General features: G+C 42.8%; 1 protein-coding gene across 5 annotated transcripts in view; it reads right to left on the bottom strand.

Moving 5' to 3' along the window:
* Positions 1-16,932, bottom strand: part of RNF170 (ring finger protein 170) — a 747,148-nt gene that overhangs the window by 319,466 nt on the left and 410,750 nt on the right. The window contains exon 1 of one of the 5 annotated variants that reach the window (XM_044060907.1): positions 5,453-5,548. The exons of the other annotated variants lie outside the window; for them this stretch is intronic. The gene's annotated coding sequence lies outside the window, so the exon portion shown is untranslated. Of the gene's footprint in view, positions 1-5,452; positions 5,549-16,932 lie in introns of those variants that run through there. 5 annotated transcript variants of the gene reach the window in all.

A 16,932-nucleotide genomic window follows, 5' to 3' on the forward strand; every position in this document is an offset into this window, starting at 1 on the left:
TAAACCACAGAACTGCTATTTCTACAAAATAAAGACTAAAATTATACACCTTTATGAGATTTGCTTTCCTGTGGCAGTGAAAGAGGATTATTTTCTGTTGGAGTTATGCTAGAGATTTGCAACATAAAACTCTGAGTGTTGTGAAATGTATTTTCTATAACTCTTTTGACACTGTGTTAAACTATAATTTGCTCGTGAGGTAGAATGGCTAACAAAAGCAAGTGTGTGTCATCACCACAAACAAGTACACACATAGGCCAGTCAACAAGCAGTGCAAACAGAAATTGTTTTAAAATTGTAGAGCATTATTAAAAAGCACTAATTTCTAGAAAAGTTAGTGGTGGCCTTTTCAGGAAATGTGTCTGAACAATTAAATGGTCAACAAACAACACAAGAAAGTAAATAAGACACTCTTCCAGGGTTTTAAATATCTGAAACAAAAAGTCATGATTTGACCAAGAATGCAAAACTGCAAAGGCAACCGGAGGGTGCTGTGAAAATATCTTGCTTCCAAAAAATGAAAATAAAACGACAAAGGGTTTAAAATTGTCTTTTTCAGCTGACTTTGTGCAGCAAAAGGGATGTGAAAATAAAACGTTTAAATAAATTGTTGATTTGTCCAAAAGATTTTGAAATTTTGGAACAGGTTGGAGTAGTGAAAGTAATAAACTTGAAAAGTCTATAAAAAGTTTTATCACAAACATAAGTGAACTGGCTATATATAAACAACTAATTTTGAATGTCAACATAGATTGGCTTCAATAACTACAGAGAGATAGGGAAGGTAAGCAAAGGCTACAGATACAGCCTGAGGACTTTAAGAAAGGCCTGACTAATACAAGCCAAAGGAAAATTGGACTTCCTTTAGTAAAGGTAAAAAAGATAATGCATAAATTGGAAAAGGAGGAAAGATTGGTAGTACCAGAACTGGAAAGACAGAAGAGAGTTCAAGCACATATTCATGATGAGACTAATGTTTTCAGAGGGACAAAGATTAAAACTTAGAAGATTTGTAAACTGAAGAAACCCAAACAGGAAAAACTACAAATAGATAAAAAAAAACACGGGGATCCTTACACCAGAAGTCGTACACTAGAAAAGATCCACACACGGGTACCTTGATCTTCACACACGGGTACCTTGATCTGGTACCCGTGTGTGGATCTTTTCTAGTGTACGACTTCTGGTGCAAGGATCCCCGTGGTTTTTATATCTATAAAGATTTGTAAACTGTCAAGTATAACATTTTTCACACAGCAAAAATGTCAAAATGGGAATAGTGAAAATGAGAGAATAACATTTTATTTTTATTTTTATTTATTTTACATTTGTTGACCGGGTTAGTCTGACTGGAATCAAAGTCCATTTTCAGTGGAGGCCCGGGGAGATAAGCTCCAGACACAATACAAGAACAAAAAATAGTTGAGAAAGAAGAAAAAACATTGATTATATATAGTATTATAATTTTAGTTATAGGTGTAGTTAGAAGGGAATACAGGTAGAAGTACATACAGACAGTCAATGTTCCATTTTAAAGTTTGTAGTAGATAAACAATATCAAATTAGCTATGTAATTACATACATTATGTTGATTTAGTCAGGCTTGTCACAGTGGCATATTCATTTTAGTCAGGCTTGTCACAGTGGCATATCCATTTTAGTTCCAGATGTTGTTTAATTGAGGCCTTCAATAGGTCTGGGGAGGAGAGCATGGTAATGGCACCTGGTAGTTTGTTCCAGGTTCTGCTTACAGAATTTGCAAATAGGGCCATGCCAGCAGCATTGTTAATTCTAGTTGTTTGTATTTGTAACTTATTGGATGAACGTAGCAGTCTTGTGTTTTTATGCAACAGGATATAGTTACTAAGGGCTGGAGTGTTTTTTTGGGTTCTTTAGGATTTTATTAGCCAATATTAGAAAGTTGTACTTGACGAGATTGGGAAATTCCAACCATCCAAGCTGTTTGAGGTTAATGCAGTGATGGGTTCTGAAAGGAGAGCCCGTAGCAAACCTGGCGATGTGATTATAGCAGGTAGTAAGTCTATTTAGTTCGGATTTACTTATGTTTGCTAGAAGGGGGAGGCATATAGGAGTGTTGAGAGTAGGTGCGAGCGTGCAATGGCTTTTTAGCTATGGGGGTAAGGAAGGTTTTGACTCTGTAGAGTGAACCAAGGTTTCTGTTGATGGTTTTGATTGTCTGGTTCACATGGAGGTCAAATTTTAAGTAATTGTCTATAGTGACACCTAGTAGTTTGGTATTGGGGTCCGGGGAAATGACTGTCCCATCATTAGCTTGTATGGTAAAGGAGTAAGGTATAGACCTTTGGGTTGGTGGAAATATGAGCATTTTGTTTTTTTTGGGATTTAGTAGTAGGCAACGTTTGGATAGCCAGTTTTCTATAACAGTAAAAGTAGCCTGAGTATCCATTTTTAGGTCATCTGGAGATGTGGCAGAGTAGATCAGGGTGGAGTCATCAGCATATTGGATACAGCTGATGTTCGGTATGATAGTAGGGAGATCATTAATAAAGATAGAAAACAGCAGTGGTCCTAGTATGGAGCCTTGTGGAACTCCGATAGTGTTGGGTAATAGATTTGAGAGCTTATTCTGCCAGAGGACTGCTTGTTGCCTGTCATTGAGATAGGATTTAAACCAGAGAAGGGCACTGGGATGTAGACTGAGAGTTTGCAGGGTCTTAATCATTAGTTGATGGTTCACCATGTCAAAAGCCTTGGAAAGATCTAGGAAGAGGGCAAACGAGGTGCGGTTGTTGTTGCGGTTATTATTAATGGTGTTAGTAAAGGACAGTAGGGCAGTGGTTGTACTATGATGTGGCCGAAAGCCATGTTGGGTATTAGCCATCAGGTCATTCTGGAGTAAATGTTGCATAAGTTGTCTATGTATACATTTCTCCATGATCTTAACAAGTGGGGAGAGTATGGCTATAGGCCTATAATTGGAGTATTCGGTAGAGGGACCTCCTTTATGTAATGGAATCACATAAGATATTTTCCAGATATTGGGAATTTTGGCTTCTGATATGGTCCGGTTGATGAGGATAGAGATTGGAAAGGCGATAGCATCTGCTGTCATTTGTAGATATTCAGCTGAGAGTTGGTCAGCAGATAGGGTGGTGGGTTTTAGTTTTTTGATTAGCTTGCATATAAAGGAGGTTGATACAGGCTGAAAGCAGAATAGGTTTTGGCTGTTGGATTTAGTGTTAATTTCATCAAGGGAATTTTGAGGTAGTTGGGTGGCTAGAGCTTGAATAGTTTCAGTAAAGAAATGATTGAAACTATCTGCAACCTGTTCTGGGGTTTTATTTGAGTTGGCAGCTGGGTTGGGTGTTGATGTTTTACCTGGATACAGTAATTTATTGATCCCAGCCCAGAATTTTTGAGGATTGTTTTGGTTATTCATCTGTAGCCTACTGTAATAGTGTTTTTTATCCAGTAGTACAAGTCTTTTTGTTTCATTCCGTGCATGTCTATATTTATTGTGATCATGGGGATTTTTGGTAGATCGCCAGATAGTCCATAGTTTATTTCTACTGTTAATTTTTGTTCTTGTATCTTTGGAAAGCCAAGGTATGTTATTACCTTTTGTTCTTATTAGGTGGGCAGGAGCATGCAGGTCTAGGATTTCAATAAATTTGTTATTAAAATAGGTTACAGCTTCATCTAATGGGAGATGCTTTAGTATAGTCCAGTTGCAGGTTTTAAGTTCCAGTTGAAGTTTAGCAGGATCAAGGTCTCTTTTGCTTCTGAATTTCCTAAACAAGGGTTGTTGTGGGGTAATAGCTTTTTGTTTAATTATATAAGTCAGGAGATGATCACTTAGATCATCTAAGAGGGTACCTGCAGTGTACATTAGGGGGTTACTGTTTACAAGTATCCAGTCCAGTATATTCTCTTTTTGGGAGTGTTTGCCAATAATGGTGGGGGTAACTATTGTTTGAGAGAATTCATGGAGGTTGATATGAATGGAGGGGGATTTTGATGAACAGGTGCCCCAATCTATGTTAAAGTCCCCCAGGACTAGGGTTTCTTGGGTATACTGAGAGGATAGCCAGTAAAGGGTGTCCTCAAGTGTAGTTACATTGTTTCCTGGGGGAATATACATACAGATAATATTAATGCTTTTACTTTTGTTCAGTTGAAATTTGGTAGCTAATATTTCGGAATTATTGATTTGAGGTGGCTGAATAATTTCAGTAGTTACATTCAGTTTGGATTTATAGAGGACAGCTACTCCCCCAACTTTCCTCTTAGTCCAATCTAGTCTGTGTAGACTGTAGCCAGGTGGAAGGATTTCATTATCGGTGGTAGACGGTTTCAGCCAGGTTTCAGATAGACATAATATCTCAGGGGAATATACAGTTAAGAGGGCATGAAGTTCATGTATTTTTTTGTTTATACTTCTTATATTAAGATGACAGATCAAGAGGGAGTTGGTAGGTCTACTGATTATGTTCTTGTTATAGCTGTCTCTATTAGATGGTAAGTTAGGGGTAATAGGGCCTGGATTGGGGTGAATATCTCCACAGATTATAAGGCTTAGTCTATACTCTTTAATGGTTTTCATAAGTTTATTTAAAAGTTTGTCATAAAATTTGGCTTTGGTACCAATGTGGCATGGGTTATTGCTGTGTTGAATAATAAGTGAGGGTAAGTTATGTCTCATTATAGTGTCCTGGTGTAATGTATAACTGAAAAAGGCTGTTTTTTCATTTGGGGACATAGTGTGTCCTACAGGGCAGTGATACCTGGTAAGTTGTTGGGTTTCATTCATAGTTAGGATATAGGTTACAATGAGGGTGGGTAATAGGGTATATAGCAACATTTTGGTAATATGCAAGTTTGGGTTAACTATTGTGAGAAGCAAGTACAGGGAAAGGTGATGTGAAGTTAGAGGGGGAAGGGAGGTGGGTGGGGAGGTAGTGTGGGTTATTTGCTGATTGGTGGGGAGGATAGAAGGGAGGGAGAAGTGATAATAGAGTTGATAGGTTGTGGTAGTAGAAGGGGTGTGGCTGAGTGCCTATAAATGTAGAGGTAGTGGGGGCGGGTGGGAATTGGGGGCAGGAAAGGGTGCGGAGCGAGCCCGAATGCAGTGAGGGCAAGCAGAGCAGGGCTAATTCAATTCAAACAAGTGGAGGGCTAAGGTAAGAATTATGTGATAAGAAGGTGGCTCTTATTTATCTGAAATATGTTCAATTTTATTTATTTGTAATGGTTAAACTGTTAAATGGGCTATAGGACAATGGTAAGGGGGAACCTAGGAGAAATAGTGTGGGCAAGAGTATAGCACTATAAGCACACTAACTGATAGGACTGTGCTTTGGAGTTAGAATTAAGGGTAGTTTAAGGCTATGGGATAAGAACTAGAGGTGCCTTTGGACCCAGAGCACACACTAATAATATTTAGATACAGGTACAAATTTCAGGTCTTAACCTTAAAATAAGATAGTCCACTCCCAGGTAGGTATCCTTGGGCAGTAGGTACAGGAATTACTCTTTTCTTGGCGAGGTTCGTTTGGTTTAGTTAGAGGGAGAGCCTCCTGGAATTAAACATACAAACAGCGTGAGATTCATGCAGGCATAGGGATCAACCTCTGGTCAAGCAGATCTATCAATACACTACTTGTTACAAACAAAATCAGTTTTAGGGTGTTGAAAGTAATAAAATATACATCCTTTTCAGCATAGCATTTCTACAATTGGCTTCAAACAATGTTTCATATAAGTTAAAAAAAATGAATAAGTAGAGGTTTAAAACATTACAGTTTCCTGAAAAAAGAGCACACTATGGCTACTTAGAGGTAGCGAGTCTTCATTGCAATAGTTTAAATGCAACTTTAGTGATAAGTGTGTTTGTAACAGTGTATATGCCTCTATTTGATAGCGAGGCAGCCAGGTAGCCTTAAGTAGTTACGTTTAAGTCAAATATTCTTAAATAACCATATTCTACCGCAGGTCCTGCTTATATGCTTATAGGAAGCATAAACCTAAAGAAATACTCCAGTAACAGATTTAAACGCTGTATAGACTATCGGAAACAAAGCTAAACAGCATATAATGGCAGCGTTCTAAATATACATGCAAACTCAGTACTGATACTGCTGCGTGCGTTTTTAGTTACAACAAATAATTATGCATATACGTCTCAACTGGTGTTTTAGGAACCTATCCGAGTCAAAAACCCAGGCCGACACTATAAAAACAGATAAAAACACATTATAAGGCTGTAGGAAAGATAGCGACACAACTTATTGCATTAGCGTTCCAAATGCACGTGCAATGCAGCACTGAGAGACTCAAGACCTTACGGCCTATCAGTTCAAGTATTTAAGACTAGTATCACGTTTAGTACTGAGGAAAAAAACAGCTATATTACATAAACAGTTAGATTATTAAGAATAGAGGCAGTTTAAACAATGAATGTATTTAAAATGTGGCAGATAACATACCAGTTGAGAGAGAAGGACGCCGACTGGGTCTAAAAGCACCGGAAGTTCTGGGAAAATTATGGTAGCTGTAGTGCTATTTATAACCTCTGTTTCATAAGGAAACTGGGAGGGATTTCAAGCAGGGCTAATTCAATTCAAACATGTGGAGGGCTAAGGTAAGAATTATGTGATAAGAAGGTGGCTCATATTTATCTGAAATATGTTCAATTTTATTTATTTTTAATGGTTAAACTGTTAAATGGGCTATAGGACAATAGTAAGGGGGAACCTAGGAGAAATAGTGTGGGCAAGAGTATAGCACTATAAGCACACTAACTGATAGGACTGTGCTTTAGAGTTAGAATTAAGGGTAGTTTATGGCTATGGGATAAGAACTAGAGGTGCCTTTGGACCCAGAGCACACACTAATAATATTTAGATATAGGTACAAATTTCAGGTCTTAACCTTAAAATAAGATAGTCCACTCCCAGGTAGGTATCCTTGGGCAGTAGGTACAGGAATTACTCTTTTCTTGGCGAGGTTCGTTTGGTTTAGTTAGAGGGAGAGCCTCCTGGAATTAAACATACAAACAGCGTGAGATTCATGCAGGCATAGGGATCAACCTCTGGTCAAGCAGATCTATCAATACACTACTTGTTACAAACAAAATCAGTTTTAGGGTGTTGAAAGTAATAAAATATACATCCTTTTCAGCATAGCATTTCTACAACTGGCTTCAAACAATGTTTCATATAAGTTAAAAAAAATGAATAAGTAGAGGTTTAAAACATTACAGTTTCCTGAAAAAAGAGCACACTATGGCTACTTAGAGGTAGCGAGTCTTCATTGCAATAGTTTAAATGCAACTTTAATGATAAGTGTGTTTGTAACAGTGTATACGCCTCTATTTGATAGTGAGGCAGCCAGGTAGCCTTAAGTAGTTACGTTTAAGTCAAATATTCTTAAATAACCATATTCTACCGCAGTTCCTGCTTATATGCTTATAGGAAGCATAAACCTAAAGAAATACTCCAATAACAGATTTAAACGCTGTATAGACTATCGGAAACAAAGCTAAACAGCATATAATGGCAGCGTTCTAAATATACATGCAAATTCAGTACTGATACTGCTGCGTTTTTAGTTACAACAAATAATTATGCATATACACCTCAACTGGTGTTTTAGGAACCTATCCGAGTCAAAAACCCAGGCTGACACTATAAAAACAGATAAAAACACATTATAAGGCTGTAGGAAAGATAGCGACACAACTTATTGCATTAGCGTTCCAAATGCACGTGCAATGCAGCACTGAGAGATCAAGACCTTACGGCCTATCAGTTCAAGTATTTAAGACTAGTATCACGTTTAGTACTGAGGAAAAAAACAGCTATATTACATAAACAGTTAGATTATTAAGAAAGTACAGTTTTGTACCTACCATAAATGTAGATGTTCGAGTGCTAATACAGCTGCAGTAATCACATATGGGTTCTCTGCCGTCAGGCGGTCCCTCAGTTGGCCGAATTCCAAAGTCTTGGTCCGGCGTCGGTTGTTGTCGCTTTCTTTCCTGACGTCAGTGCGACAGGGGTATATAAGACACAGCCGACGCCATATTCTTCAGTCTTTTCTTGCCCCAGATGTCAGGTGCCCCCAGAAGGAAGGCAATACATAAATTATATATATAAATATATTCAAGCAATGCAATGTAATCAAAAAACAGTAGTTGCAAGCAAATACACCATAGGAGGATAAATAGAAGTTATGTCCTTACCATAACGTTCCATGTGGAGTGTTCATCTCGCCTTTGTTCTTACACATGGGTTCGGAGCCGATCCTCGGCTCCGTGCCGGCCTCTTGCAAGCTCTGCATCGAGAAGAAGCTCGAGACAATCTAATACCCACAATCCCCCTCTGCCTTTACCTCAGATCTAGTTTGCAAGCAAACCAATCTACAGAATAGCACATTCATGCTTATACACATATGTATAGAAAGAATCTACAGATAACTATATATATATCTAAACAGACACATATATATATATATATATATATATATATATATATGCCAACTATGTACACAATATCGTAACAGTAGCAGAATGCTCCTGGCCAGGCATCAAAGAACGTTCTTCCTAAGGGTGGGAGGGTGGGACTGTAAGAACAAAGGCGAGATGAACACTCCACATGGAACGTTATGGTAAGGACATAACTTCTATATGTGATAGTGTTCAATCTCGCCGTTTGTTGTTACACATGGGTAGCGTCCCTAGCTCCTTGATCCTGAGGAACTCACGGGAGGACGTTCTTGAGCACAGTGGAACCAAAGGTTGCCCTGTCCCTAGAAACCTTGTCTACTTTATAATGAGAAATAAATGTATGTGGCTTAGACCAAGTAGCAGCCGCACAAATAGCGTCCAGTGGTAGGCGAGCTGCATGAGCCAAAGACGTAGACACTGACCTGGTGGAATGTCCTTTGGGTTTGTGTAAAAGGGGTTGATTTGAAGAATTGTAGACATAGATTATACAATCCGTTAACCATTTAGAAAGAGTTCTTTTGGTAACTGCAAGTCCTTTCCTGCTATCAGCAAAAGCCACAAAGAGTTGATCTGTTTTTCTGTGATCTTTTGTTCTATCCAAATAAAATCTTAGCTGTCTGTGAACATCCAATTTGTGTAACATATACTCCATTTTGTTGGAGTGGTTTTTGAAGAAAGTGGGTAATTCAATGGACTGATTAATATTGTTAATAGAACACACTTTAGGGAGGAAGGATGAATTGGTTCGAAGAGAAACTCTGTCAGAGTGAAAGATCAAATAAGGGTGCTTGATGGAGAGAGCCTGAAGTTCAGATACTAAGCCTAGCGGAAGTAATGGCTACCAGAAAGAGAGTTTTCCAGGACAAAAATTTTAATGGGCAAGAAGAGGCGGGTTCAAAAGGGGGCAACATTACTTTAGATAACAATAAATTTAGACTCCAAGGTGACGTCGGAGATCTGACCGGTGGTCTAATATGAAAAACTCCTTTTAAAAAGGCTTTACAAAGTCTGTGAGCCATAACAGGAGCTCCACATTCTTCCACATGGAAATTGAAATGGCAGCCAATTGAACTCTTAGAGTAGCAGGAGAAGCACCCTGATGAAATAAGTCCGTTAAGAACTCTAATATCTTATTCAAAGGAGCTATAAAAGGATCCACATGGTGTGTATTTGCCCAGAATACAAATCGCTTCCATTTGCTAGTATATGTTTTAGTAGTGGAAGCTTTATGCGAAGCCACCAATATATCCTGGACTGCTGGTGACAAAAGATCAGACCTGGCTAAGTTGGGAATTGGAGCAGCCAAGCTGCTAGATGGAGTGACCGGAGCGCGGGATGGGGAACCTCTGACGAGTGAGTCAATAGATCTGGCTCTGGGTCCAGAATCCAGGGTCCCCGAATGCAGTGTATCTTCAGGAAGGGAAACCAAATTTGACGAGGCCAGAATGGAGCAATGAGGATTATCGTCCTGTGTAGGTTCCTGGCTTTCTGGAGAAACTTTGATATCAGAGGAAATGCGTACAGGAGTCCCGGAGGCCAATCGTAAACCAGTGCATCCCTGGGGACTTCCCCTGGAGGGGGTAATAGGGAAAAGTAGCTCCTGCATTTGGCATTCATTGGAGACGCAAACAGGTCGCAGGAAGGCTGGCCCCACGTGCGAAAAATCCTTTTCGCCACTGACTGTTTTAGGGACCACTCGTGCGGTAACAGAATTGCTCTGCTCAGCCTGTCGGCTATGACGTTGGATGACCCCGGGATGTGCGTTGCTATTAGAAAGCGACCCATGGACTCCGCCCACTGCCAAATTCTCATGGCCTCTCTGCATAGTTGATAGGACTTGGTTCCCCCTTGCTTGTTTATGTACCAGACTACAGACATGTTGTCCGTCTGAACTGCAATAGTCCCTAGAGGAAGAAGGGGAGCAAAGTGTTGCAACGCTAGAAACACTGCCCTCAACTCTAGAACATTGATGTGCAGATTGTACTCCAAATTGGTCCATTCGCCTTGGACTGTCTGTCCCTGAAAGATGCCCCCCCACCCTATTAGGGAAGCGTCCGTGGTCACCGTAACTGTGGGCGTGGGTAGCACAAACGGCCTCCCCTTGGAAAGGTTGCACGTTTGAAGCCACCAGTTTAGATCTGTTTTGCATGTCTTTGTTATAAGAATCTCATGTGTTAGAGGTAGTTGTTGAAACGACCATTGTGCAAACAGTAGCCATTGTAGGACTCTCATGTGCAGCCTTCCCAGGGGAATTGCAATAAGGGAGGCTGACATGAGGCCCAACACCTTCAGTACTAGTTTTGCAGGAGATTTCCTTGACAAGAGTAGAAGACGTATGAGTCTGAAGTGATAATATCCTTTCTGGGGGAAGCCTCAGAATCAACTGACGTGTGTTTAATTCTGCTCCTATGAACAAGATATTTTGTGAAGGCTGAAGTAAGGATTTTCCGAAGTTTACGGAGATCCCTAGGTGAACACACAGTTGAAGAACAAAGTCTCTGGCCTGCAGTAGTTGACGCTGGGTGGTGGCGAAAGGAGCCAGTCGTCCAGATACGGAAACACCTGGAATCCCTGGCGTCTCAAGTGAGACGCTACCACTGCCATGCATTTGGTGAAGACCCTGGGGGCTGAGGTCAGACCAAAGGGCAGGGCTCGAATTGAAAGTGACTGGCTCCCAGCCGAAGCAAATGATCTCTGGATGCCCTGGCCATTTTGATGTGGTAGTATGCATCCTCTAGATCTATTGAGCACATCCACTCGTCCTTCTGTAAGAATGGAAGGATCGATTGAAGCGTGACCATTCGAACTTTTCTTTCCTGACGAAAGTATTGAGGTAGCTTAGGTCTAGAATGGGCCTCCAGTCCCCTGTTTTCTTTGGAACTAAAAGAACCTTGAGTAAGTCCCGAATCCTTGCTGGTCCGCTGGGACTGGTTGGATGACTCTTTTTTTCTAGCAGCTTTGAAATTTCTATAGCTGCTGGCTCTCGCAGATGGGGCGGTACATCTGGGAGTCTTTTCTTTGGGATGGGATGGGATAGGAAGGGTATGTTGTAACCTCTGGTAACCACGCTTTTTACCCACTTGTCTGTAGTTATATTTTGCCAGGCCTGAGGGTATAAAGCTAAGCGACCCCCGACTGCCTCCAGAGCAGGACAGTCGGGCCTCCTCTCAGGAGTGCTGGAAAGGTTTACCAGGGAGTGTTTCCCTGTCACCTTGATGTTGCGGACCCCCTCTGCCGCCAGGGCGGCGTCTTCCACCTCTGCCCCCTCCTCTGCCTCTAGAGGGGGCATCACCCTGTGTGCCTGAGAAAGATCCTTGGGGTTTTCGAAACCACATTTTCCACCGCGTTGCCCTTTGGGGTATGGTCTGGTTGGGGTGGAAAAATGGACTCCGACAGCAGACAGAGTCTTTCCCTCTTGTTCACACCGGGTAAGGGTCTCCTTTACCTTGGGGCCAAAGAGAGTGGCACCGTCAAATGGGGCGTTTGTAAAGGAAGACTTGAAGGCTTCCGCAAAGGAGCATAGGCGCATCCAGGATTGTCTACGAAGAGCAATCGCTGAAGCTGCTGCCCTACTCGAACCTTCGGCTGCGTAGGAAATCAGCCTCATGGACGAGTTAACAATCGATGTTAGGGTATTAAGTTGCGCTGTCACTTTCTCTGAGACAGCTGCATCTGTAGCACCCTGGAGGGTATCTCCCAACTCTTTGACTAGATCCCTCTGTAGACGTGTAAAATGGGTCAAATAGTTCAGGGACCGCATGGAAAAAGCCGCTGAACTAAAAATGCGCTTCCCTATCTATCCATCGTCCTAGAGTCTTTATTAGGAGGATGGACAGACGAAGACTCCGACATCTCCTTTTTCGTGGCTGCTGCCACCACCATAGCGTCTACTGGAACTCCTTTTGTAAGGTAGGACTTATCCTGAGGTGCTGTGATGTATTTGTTAGGTTTCCTTGGAACAGGTTCCACTGTGTCAGGAGCCTCCCACGCCCTTCGAGCAATTAGTTCCATTAGTTCGTCGAAGGGCGGAGTGACCCAGGAGGAGGAAGGGCGAGCACCAAATGCCTTCAGCAGAACTGACTCATCCTCAGAAGGGGGAAGGGACTGCCAGTCACCTCTCTGCTTCAGGATCTCCAATATGTCCAAAAGAGACATCTTCTGAAGGTGACTTAGGGGACCCCTCTGACTCATCTAAGTCAGTATCAGATGTCAAGGATTCCTGTGGAGAATCCAAGTGTCTCCTCTTACACAATCTCTTCCTAGGGACTTCCTCGTGGGGAGCATCCGAAGAAGCCTCGGAGGAAGAGGAGGCACCCTCCAGGGGTGGCTGAGACACTGGTGCCCGACGCTTGGATGTGGCCGTGGGTGCAGATGAAGACAAAGGCCCTTTATGGGGAGGAGAGACTGCTTCCACTGATGTGGTTGTCTGGGTAGACAACACCTTCCTCATCAGGTCGAGCGCTCCCGGTCCCGCATCGAAGAGTCCCCGGTTCGAAGAAATGGGAAGAATCCCGACACAGGCACGAAGGCATCGACCCGAGGACGGAGCCGAATCGATCCGCCGAGGCCCGAGGGAGAGTCGGAACCGACCGCCGGTTCGACTCTCGGCCCCGGAACCAAGAACAGACCGTCGGCTCGAGACTCCGGTACGGGTCCGACGGAGTCGAGGTGAGGAACAGACCGAGAAAGGCGGTTCTGGACCCGAGGGCTCCACAATCAGTAGATCAGCCTCTTCCGGCTCCAAAGACTGAATCGGTCTCGGAGGAGGAATGGATGGAGATACAGGGAGGCCTTCAAGTTTCGACACCAACTGGGTGGAAACCGAAATAAGTTTGGAGAGGGCCGAATGCTCCAATAACTTCTGCACCACGCGATCCACATCGACATCCGAATGTTTGAAGGAAGAACGGGTCGAAGCAACGGAAGACGGAGCCGACCTCAATAAGGTCGAAGGAGGGAGCTCCATCACCGGTTCCAAGACTCGAGGCTCAGGAACCGATACCAGTTGAACACTCGGCCCCGAAGTCTGTGGAACCGGTGATCTAACCTTTGAAGAAGAGCTCGGAGCCGATGACTTAGGCTCCGACGTCTTCGACTCCTTAGAGGACTTCGATGCCTGGTCAGAAGCATCCAGAGCCTCTTGGAAAGCAGGTTTCAATAGACCTCTGTCCATTAGTTTCCTGCGCCTATCTGTCATGACCCTCCCACTAAAAGAGTGACAGATGGAGCAATCCTCTTGTAAGTGGAGAGGGCCAAGGCAGTAGACGCAGGAACTATGGTTGTCAGTGACCGACATTTTCTGGCCACACTGACAACGCTTGAAACCAGACTTTACCTTCTCAGACATTATAGGGAAGAAAGACAAATCCAGTAAAACAGTCAAATCCGATAAAGTTAGTCAAAACCGATGAAAATTGTCAAATCCGTAAAATTTTCCTTAACTAGGTAAAATATGAAGGGTGTAGGCCCGACAAATATTTAACCGATAATTATAGTTAACGGTACCAATAAATTAACGGAACCACAACACAATCATACAGTTAACACTGAAAAACATCAAATAGAATAGAATCCTAATAAAATATAACAAAATAAAGTTATATCTTAGCTTAGAAACTCTCGAGCTAGCTCCCAACGATGCGTATGCAGCAGCGGCAAACTAGATCTGAGGTAAAGGCAGAGGGGGATTGTGGGTATTAGATTGTCTCGAGCTTCTTCTCGATGCAGAGCTTGCAAGAGGCCGGCACGGAGCCGAGGATCGGCTCCGAACCCATGTGTAAGAACAAACGGCGAGATTGAACACTATCACATCCCAAATTAGGTTGTAAGAGGAGGTATTAGCCACTAGTCCTTTACCAAGAGGTGAAGGAGGGAGGGAAACCTGTACTGCAGCTGTATTAGCACTCGAACATCTACATTTATGGTAGGTACAAAACTGTACTATGTTCATCGTGCATACAGCTGCAGTAATCACATATGGGTAGAATCCCAAAGCTACACACAGGGTGGTAGGCACTAGGTGGAACTGGGATGAGCCAGAATGCCCTGCAATACAGCAGTGGCAAAGCCTGCTCTACTTTTGGAATATAAAGGCAGGTGGTAGTGTTTTGTGAAGGTATGCACAGAACTCCAAGTGGCTGCCTCCAAAATATCTTTGGTAGGAACTCCTCTGAGGAAGGCTGTAGAGGTAGTTGTGGCCCTGGTGGAGTGGGATCTGATGCCTGTAGGGACAGATTTCCCATGATAGGAGTAACAAAACCGTATGCAGTGGCCTATCCATTTTGAAATTGTCTGTTTGGTCACTGGCTTCCCTTGAGCTCCTACAGCATAGGACACAAAAAGTTGTTGTGATTTCCTAAAAGGCTTTGTTCTGTCCAAGTAATAACGTAGCTGTCTATGGATGTCCAAAGAGTGCAGCAGCCTTTCCCCTTTGTTTTGAGGATTGGGGTAAAAGGTAGGCAAGTGTATGGCTTGATTTAAAGCTACCCTGGATACCACTTTAGGCATAAATGATGGGTTGGTTCGAAGGGAAACCCTGTCCTGATGGAAAATTAGAAAGGGCTGCACAGCCATGAGGGCTTGCAGTTCCGAAACCCTACGAGCTGAGGTAATGGCCAGAAGGAAGGCTGTTTTCCAGGACAAATATTGCAAATCTGTTGAGGCAGCTGGTTCAAAGGGAGGCAATGTTAATTTTTCTAGAATATAATTAAGATCCCAGGCTGGGACTGGTTGTTTCCTTGGTGGTCTTATATTCTTAGCCCCTCTGAGGAACTGTCTTAAGAGTGGGTGAGAGAATAAGGGTGGATCCGTGTTGAATTCTGCAGAAATGGCTGAGGAATGGATTTTTATGGAGGAAAATGAGAGTCCACTGTTCAGCAGCTCAGCTAGATACTCTAATACCTGAGGCAAATTTAGTTTTGTAGGGTCTTGGCCTTTTTTCTCATTCCAAGAGCAAAACCGTTTCCATTTTGCTGAGTAAGCCTTTCTAGTAGATGGCCTTCTGGCCTCCAAAATAACATCCTGTACCTCTTTGGAGAGTAAGGTCTGTTGAGGTGTTAAGGAATTTTCCATGCAGAGAGATTGAGTGTTTTCAGCTGACTGTGAAGAGTTTTGTAGTTGTGCTGAGTCAGCAGAAGAGGCATTAGAGGTAGGGACCAGGGAGGAGTATGTGTTAGGCTCCTCAGGAGTGGGTACCAGTGCTGTCTTGGCCAGTCTGGAGCAATCAGTATCATCTTCGGTCTGTCTGCTCTTGCTTTCAAGAGCACCTTGGGCAGAAGAGGCAGAGGTGGGAAAGCGTACACTGTCCATGCTGTCCAACTGAATGAAAGGGCGTCCACTCTCCAGGCCTTTGGATGGAAGGTCCTTGAACAAAACTTTTCCAATTGATGATTCATGTGGGAGGCGAAGAGATCTATGTCTGGCCTTCCCCACGCTTGGATTATCTGTGTAAACACCTGAGGATGCAACTTCCATTTGTGCGGATCTGTCATATTTCTGCTTAGACTGTCTGCCAGTGTGTTTTCCAAACCTGGCAAGTACTGTGCTTGAAGTTCCATTTGCCATTCCAGAGCCAAGTTCCAAAGTGTCATGGCTAGTCTGCACAGGGGGTATGAATGTGTTCCTCCTTGTTTGTTTATGCACCACATTACTGTGGTGCTGTCTGTTCTTATTAATAATTGTCCTGGATGCAGGAGGTCCTTGAATGCTGTAATTGCATTTATCACTGCTAGCATTTCTTTTTGGTTGATGTGAAGGTGCTTTTCCTTTTGGGACTATTTGCCCTGAATGCACCTATCTGTCATGTGCGCCCCCCAGGCGTAATCTGAGGCGTCTGTTGTGATGACTTGATTTGCTTGAGGCTTGCAGAATGGGAGACCTGTGTTTGTTTGACATGCTTGGGCCCACCACAGAAATTCCTTTTGCAAACATGGAATTATTGGTATTATTGTTTCCAAATTGTGGCTGTGCTGAGACCATAGGTTTTTTAGGTACCATTGAAGTTTTGTCATATGCAACTTTGCACATGGGATTAAAAGAATGCAAGATGCCATGAAGCCCAGAGCCTGCAGGATTTTCCTTGCAGTAAGCCTGGTACAATTTGCTAGTATTTTGAAGTACTGAGTTAGTTGCCCCTGTTTTTCTGGCGTAAGGTAGGCCATCTGGGTGTTTGTGTCCAAGTTGGCACCCAGGAAAGTTATTTTCTGAGATGGTGTAAGCCTGGATTTCTCTTTGTTGATTGTGTATCCCAGAGAATTCAGTAACCGTATTGCATAAGCCAGATGTTCCAGAAGTTTGTGCTTGCTGTCCGCTTGGATCAGGCAGTCGTCCAAATAAGGGTAAATTTGTATCCCTTGAAGTCTGCAGTAGGCGATTACTGATGCCAGGCATTTTGTGAATACTCTGGGCGCAGTAGATAAGCCAAAGGGCAATGCAGAGAATTGATA

The sequence above is a fragment of the Protopterus annectens genome, chromosome 2.part0 (assembly GCF_019279795.1).
Source record: "Protopterus annectens isolate FY-2018-M chromosome 2.part0, PAN1.0, whole genome shotgun sequence".
Lineage (NCBI taxonomy): Eukaryota > Metazoa > Chordata > Ceratodontiformes > Protopteridae > Protopterus > Protopterus annectens.